This window comes from Otolemur garnettii, unplaced genomic scaffold, assembly GCF_000181295.1.
Source record: "Otolemur garnettii isolate 467f Iridium unplaced genomic scaffold, OtoGar3 scaffold00002, whole genome shotgun sequence".
NCBI lineage: Eukaryota > Metazoa > Chordata > Mammalia > Primates > Galagidae > Otolemur > Otolemur garnettii.
The window spans coordinates 65,774-73,823 of NW_003852397.1; positions in this window are offsets into that span (position 1 = coordinate 65,774).

Consider the following 8,050-nt stretch of genomic DNA (forward strand, 5'->3'; position numbering starts at 1 on the left):
TATTTCTCATGTCTTTCTGGTTATTCTGTGAGCAGCTGCTATTAGCTAATAAACTGCCTGCAATCATGGGTAAATGGGGACACTATGGCAGCTGGATTTTTCTCTTCCTTCCAGTAGATGTTAGGTACCTCTGTCTCAATATGATCTCTCTCTACCTGTCTCTACCTGTTCTTTCCACTTGGAAGTTACAGGTGGATAGCTAAAGTTTGTTCACAAATGATCAAGGAAGCAATCTAGAATTCTTAAGCTTTAGGCTCAGTACCAGCACAGTATAAAATCTGCTACATTCATTTGACTAAAATCAATTCTGTGATATCATAGATTCTAGGGGAAGGATAGGATACATTATGATAGATATCTTTGATTGATTTACAATAAACAATGTAGTGATTAATGCAATTACAAATCAGTATAACTAAAAAGTAGAAATGCATAAAACAAATTACTATAGCATTATAAAATAGTCAAATGTTTTATTGAATTTTTGTTTTGGTTATTGTAGAATTTGGGAGACAAGTAGGGATAAGAATACAATAAAAATTATCTACTATGAATTATTTACCCATTGAATGGTATTACTGTATATCACAAAATCTTGTTAACAGTACATTTGAAATAATAGAAATTTTACATTGTTCCAAATAAATCACATTTAGGGCTGATAGTTACTTCCACAACACAGCTACTTAATCAATAATAGTAATAATCAGCTAGTTAATCAATAACAACTTTAATGTTCTTTTTGTTGTTTTGTTATTGGTTTAATGTGAATAGTTACTAAATAAAATAAATATAAGAAAATAAATTACATTTTTAGTTGGTAAAGAGATGAGATATTTAAAGTATAAGTCTATAATGAAATAAAGTCATGTGTTTGATCTTTAAAATATTAGTCGAAGCAAATAAAATAAAAACAAACTGTGAATCCTATAAATAAACACATTAATTGCTTGCCTCAGAGTGAACAGGAACATTAGAGATGAATGGCAACGCCAATTAGGCGTTTCTAAAATAGAAAGAGCCATCTCATGTCCTGTTGGGTAAAACAGTGCATTACTCCAATTTTCACGAATATTTTCTTTAAAGGAGTCATACTGTGTTTACAATTATTTCATAATTTCCTAGCTCAATTGCATGCTGTGACTTAAATGTAAGTGTGGACTAATGGAAAAAAGAATAAGGTGGAGAAAAAAACCTCAGCACATTATAACTAAAACCCAGAAAGGTACATAAATAAAATTCTGCATTATATTTTTAGTTACATTTTTCTTTTATTTTTATGTAACACAATGTTTATTCTGAGTCCAAATAGATTGTCAGAAGTACAAATATTGAAGATACCGTACTTAATCCTGTTTTGGACAATGACAATTTCAGTGTTTAAACAAATTACTCCAAGAACATAAAAATATTTTTAAGAAGCCATTTTAACACGTGTCCGTGGTATATGTCCTGAAATATATGTGGCATTTCATTAAGGTGAATATTATTTTAAACAGTTAATCCTTATGATTTGCCATATAATAGTTGATTTTATCTGAAAATACAAAAAATACTTAAGATTAAATTTCTAAATGTTTTGTAAAGAGAAGAAAGTTATTCAATGTATTTATTTATTTTTAGGGTAAAAATAAGACGATCTTTAATCAGTTTGACATTTTCTTATTATTTAATTTTTATTTATTACATATGGCACACAATAAAAAAATTTTCATTTTCTATTATCTGGCATTGAGGTATTCCGACATGAAATAAAATAAGATGGGTGGGGAAATATGTGTTTAATTTCCCAAGAAATTCTAAAAGCAATGGTCACAGGCTGTACTTCTGTTCGTTGCAAGAAAACTATACTGACCAATATCAATATGAGATATTTACTGATGAAGAAAAAAGACACAGATATAGATTTGCAGATGAAATTCAATTCAGTCACAGTATACATTAGGATCAATGACATGTTTTATGATACAGTGCAAACTTCTATGTTTAATGTAAGGAGATCAAGAAGGCTGAACAGGGCGGTGCCTGTGGCTCAGTGAGTAAGGCACCGGCCCTATATACCGAGTGTGGCTGTAGTCTGAGAGCAGAGAGGAAACCTGCAAGAAACCCATGGATACTCAGGGTCAGACACTCAGAGCCAAGCAGCAAGGGTCTGCTATTGGGAAAGACACTGAAGAGCTGAGAGAGCCCTTGTAGCTATGTCTCTCACACAAGGAGATCCCTGACACCCCCACATCGCTCATAGTGGGAAGGAATCCTCTGACCCTACTTCTCCCTTCTTGGATTCAATTGAGTTTTCTCTCATGTGAGCACTTTATGGTCTCTCATTGTTGACAATCTACAAGTTTCAAATGGATACATGGTACATGGGATGCCTGTCATTTCATTCTTCTGACACTTTACTCAGGAGAACTTAGACTTTGCCTCACAAATGCAAGCAATGCAGCTTAATTGTATGTATCCTCATATTAATCAGAAATAAAAAATAATCAGTTCGGAATTTTAAATAACTTGGAAAAAAAAAAGAAAGCTCTTATTAGACTCAAGCACACTGTTAGCAGAGAGAGTTACAAAGGATCTTGCAACATGTTCCTGGTAGCAAACCCTTGAACCACTAGGGAAGTGGTGGTGACCTGAGAAGCAACCTGGAATATGTTATGTCTGATGCATTGTAGAGAGAAATGAGTCCAGTCTTACAGCCACCGAAATCTTAATTGCTGCTGAAGAAAAGGTGTAACCCTGCCATCAAATAATCTGAATCCTGTGCTGAACTGAATGTAGATGACACAGAACAAAACCAAGAGCCAGTGAACGACAGACTTGTTTAACTCAACTCCCCAAATTAAAGATCTGGCGGAAGAGTCATATCCTTTCCCAGATGTAAATATTATTTTTACCAAATATACATCATGGTTAACATTCATCAAAAATTGCCAGACATATAAAAAGAGAAAGAAAATAACATTTATTGTCAAGAAGGTAAACGTCAATAGAACCAGAGAAAAACATTGGCTGGTGTTGTAATTATCAGAAAGAGATTATAAAACTAATATGATAAATATGTTACACACATCTAAATTATTTTGTTACAATAAACACGTAAACATATCTATTATAAAAGGTGAATAACACATGTGAAGAAGTGGAAACTTCAGCAAATATATGGAACCAAATGTGAATTCTGGGAAAAAAATATATGTCAGAGACCAAGAATTCTTCTACAGGTTTATGAAAAGATTATAGATTTCATGGGAAAAGTTAACCTTGAAACTAGAGTAAGAAAAAGTATAAAGCCAGAAACAAAAAAGATAAGTTTGAGAAAAATAATGACAGTATTTTGAGATCAGAGGGATAATATAAAATGCTTTACCAATTGAGAAAGAAAGAGGGATTTAAAAAGAAAAGAGGTGAAATAATGCAGAGAATAATATTTAAAGAGACAGTGACCAAGATTTTCCAATATCAATGAAAAATCAATCCATAAATTTAAGAGCTCAAGATAGTAAAGAAAAAGAATAAAGATAAACCTACTTTAGAATGTTAAAATAAAATTTCTGGAAAAAAATAAAATCAATACATCGGAAAGAGAAAGCCCATAATGCAAAGGATATTTATATATAGTATAATGAATGCTTGACTTCTCATAAGAAAAATGTAGACCAGAGGACAGTGAAATGATACCTTTAATGCAGGGAATGAAGACAAGAACATACTTAGAATTCTTTATTCAGCCGGAAAAAAAAATTCAAAAATGGAAGTGAAATAAAGACTATGTTAGGAAGTCAAATAGTGTAAGAATCTATTTTAAGAAGTAATTCACTATCAATAAAGATTTTTTTTGAGTCACAGAGAAAGTGATACCAGATAAAAGATTGGCTTGCAAAAAAAGCAGAAAGAGAGTGATCTCTAAATATTAATATAAAGCAATTTCTAAGTATTTGTAATTAGAATCATTTAAATACCATTCATTATTTAAATTTAAAGTAATAAAAGTGAAATATGGATTTGTGGGTTTATATTATACATAGAAGTAAAATATTTGATGGGGTGTTAAAATTGAAATTAGAAATGCACTGTTACAAAGTTTATATTGTTGTAACAATCACACTGTCCACTAAGTTCTAACACATCCACAAACACAAAATATGTTAAGTTTACAAGGTTTATTGCAGACTTTAGGGCAGGCAGTGCAATAAAAAGATAGCACATATGAAATAATCATTGAAAGCAAATAGAGGAGAAACAATTAAATATGTTTAAAAAGCAATGTATCACAAGAAATGGTAGGAAAAGATCAGATTGAACAATGGATAGCCAAATGAAAATGGTAATCTTAAAGCAAACCATCTCAGTAATTGTATTAAATATAAATATAAAATGTCAAAGTACCTAATTAGATGAGAGATTGTAAGACTTTTTTTAAAAAATAAAAGCTCAAAGTTTTTAAAAAGTAAAATTTAAAAATACAGATACTGACTCTTCTTTATTATTAAAATGATGTAATGGAGAGATAGTTACCCTCCTGCCATAGGCAACAACACAAACAACAAACCAGGGAAAAATATAAAACAATGCAAATACTGAGTGTCAGTCCTCAAAGGAGAGTGTTCCCTAATAGGGTAAACGGGGATGGTGAGCCCTACAGTCGCTTCCAACTACTGGCTTGACATAGTTTTCAGGCACCAGGAAGGAAAAGCCAGGGGAGTCTTGCATACTCTCTGAATTGATGGAACAAGGAGACCAAGTCAGCTATAGTTTGTAGCCCAGAGTAGCTGAATAGAGAAAGCCACACAGTAAAACAATTTTGATTTGCAGAAAAGACCCATCAACCATTTATCAGGGTAGTAATTGCTGCATGAATGACAGAAAACTACTGAAGATGGGGAAAGAACCATTCAAATGAATTAGAGGTAAAAGTGCCTGCCGCTCACAGACTGTCAACCTCCTATTCACGTGGCATTGGGTGGACTCCTCAGACAGGTCTTGCCTCAACAGTGGAAAATCAGTAACCTTAGACTAAAAATGATTCTGGCTTCATCTAACAATTTTATAGGCAAGAACCAAAAGGATAAAACCACCTCCAGGTAATTTAACATCATCTTGGCATGGAAGGGGAAAAGCTTATGAATACAAATAGAAGAATACAAAAATATATTTCATGCAACAGGGTAAAAATTCATAATGTGTGGCTTCCAATGAAAAGAAGCAGGTGCATAAAATCAAAAGTAAGGAGAACAAACATTCATACTGTCACAAAAAAGAAAGAGATGTCAGAACTAACAAACAGAAACATACAATAGTTGTTAAACTGGATTTTACATATTTAAAAAGTTAAGTAGAATCATAGAAATTATTGAAAATATTCAAATTAAACTGGGGTTGAAAACAAAATGGGATTAAAATATACAGTGGCAACATTGATGATTAAGTTAGTCAATATGTGTAGTAGAAGAAAAAAATGAGTGAACTTGAAGACAGCAAGAGACACTATATAAAATAAAATACACAGAAAAAGAAATTTTTTAAAAATGAGACAACTTCAAAAGGTGTAATTGAAATTCCAACAAAAGGCCAATAAACAATTTGAAGAAATGAAAATCAAATCTTACAAAACTACAAATTTATAGATCTAATTAGCTGAAAAAATAAAAAGCTGCCCATGTGCACAGAGGGAAAAAAATAGAAACACTAGGTCAGAAAGATAAAAACGGGACGACAGCAGACAAGAAAACTTTTATAGAACACTAAAAGAACAACAATAAACTGTCAACCTAGAATTGTATATGTAAGCACAAAAGTCTTTAGAAAATGAAGGTAAAATAAACAATTTTCAGATATTCATAAGATGAAAAAATAATTTAGCAACATATCAACCTCACAAAAATTATAAAATAAGTTACTCATATTGAAGAATAATAACAATATGAAAATGCATATCTGTAAAAAAAACAAACAGCACGAGAAATGGTAGTTATGTGATAAATGTAGAATTTTTTTTAAAGTATGTGATAGGACATTTATATAAAAAGTCGTTAGGGCTTAGTGGTTCCTGCCTGTAATCCTGGCATGCTGGGAAGCAGAAGCAGGACAGTTTGAGCCCAAGAGCCTGAGGTTGCAGTGTGCTGTTGTTACTGGAATTTATTCCTCAGTAAGTCCTTGTGATACGCGACAGGTGGCGCCAAGACCTGCCATCTTAGCCCTGGCGGTGTTGGTGTAGCTGCAGCCGGCAGTTCAACCAGCAGGCTGGAGGGTAGGCAGCCGGGCACTAGGAGGCCCCAGTAGCCAGAAGGGTCAGACAACTGGGGTGGGGGGAGACTTGGCACCTTGGTGTCTCCTTCTCAGGCACTTCTCCTAGAAGAGGAAATCCACCTTTTGTAGGGCTGGTCAATTTCATGGGGGATCACCTTGGCGTCTCCTTCCTGGGGCATTTCTGGCTGGAGGGGAAACCCCTCTAGGGCTGGTTAATTTCATGTAAGTTTCCAAGGCTTGAGTGTTCCGGTCCCTGCTGCTAAATGGAAGACTGGCTGTAACTTTAGAAGATCTATGCCCTAAAAGTAGACAAAGAGTTCTGGCAAAATAACCCCCTGCGACTATATATACCCCTAAGCAGAGAGCCCGGAGACAGACTTCCGAAAGGGAGCAAGAGAGCTTGTTCCCCCAACTGGGTTCTCTCTGCCAGGAGTTTGGGTTTTGTATTCTTTGTTTCTGTGAATAAATCCTGTCTTACCACTGATCCGTGGTCTGTGGATTCATTCTTAAAATTGCAGAGACCAAGTACCTGAAACTCTGGTATCATTTGGTCTCAGGATTTGAAGAATGAATCCAGGACCACAGATAAGCCACAAGGCAGGATTTATTATAATGGACAAGAATACAGAAAAAGTACCAGAGCTTCCTGCCAGAGGGAAAGACCCAAGTCAGAAAGTCTCAGCCGGGGTCCTTTGTCTAGGGATATATCTATAGATCTCTATATCTATATCTATATCTATATATCTCCTAACAAATGAATGGATATATAGATAGATTTTTTTATAGGAGATATATATATATGTATATATCCTAACAAATGAATAGATACAGACTCTTCCCTAGGGCAAAGTTAATGAATGTGCTGACAAATGAATAGATACAGTCCTTTGCTGAGGCAAAATGCCCATGCATCATCCCTTCATGAAATCACCCAGACCTAGGAAATGAGGGGATCCCTGGTCAGCCCTGAATAGGGGAGCCCTGTATCACTATGATACAATCTTTGCCCTGTCAGCTCCTGTGGGTTGGTGTGGGACCTCCAGACACAGAAATGGTAAGGAGCTTTGTGCACTATGGAGTGTAGAACCACGATGGAATTATTTCTAAAAATAAAGAGTGGAAGAGGAGGGAGACAGAGGCCGGGGTGGAGACACCACTGTGCACTGGAGCTGGCAACCTGGAGGTGTCCCCAGCAGTTGTCTGGCTCCTCAGGCTACTGCAGCCTCCTGTGGCCCCCTCTGCCTACCCCCCAACTGCTTGGTCCTCTGCAGTTCCCTGCACCAACACCCCAGGAGGCATGGCAGGTTATTCGCTGGTCTGGAGCCACTCCAGCCTGGGACTACCCACCCTGTATGGCATGATGACATCTACTCTAGGCCAGGATATGAAGTGAGAAACTTTCCTATCTCAAAGAAAAACAGTAATAATGATAATTAATTTAAAACAAAAATGTATATAAGATATAAATCAAGAGTACCACAAAGACCAGTGGGGGAGAAAATAGAGGTTTACTATTGTCATATTTTAATGATGCCAGAACTTCTTCTTCAGTATGTTCCTGTTCTTGGTGATTCAAAGAATGAATCCACAGGCCACAGATCAGTGGTAAGACAGGATTTATTTTACAGAAAGGAATACAGAAAAAAAACACCAAAGCTCCTGGCAGAGAGAAAAACCCAAGTGGGAAGAAAGCTCTCTCTCTCTCTCTGGGTTCTTTGTCTAGGGGTATAAATAGTCACATGGGTCCTTTGTAATTACATTAGGCCAGAACTTGCTAACAAATGAATGGATACAGTCCCTT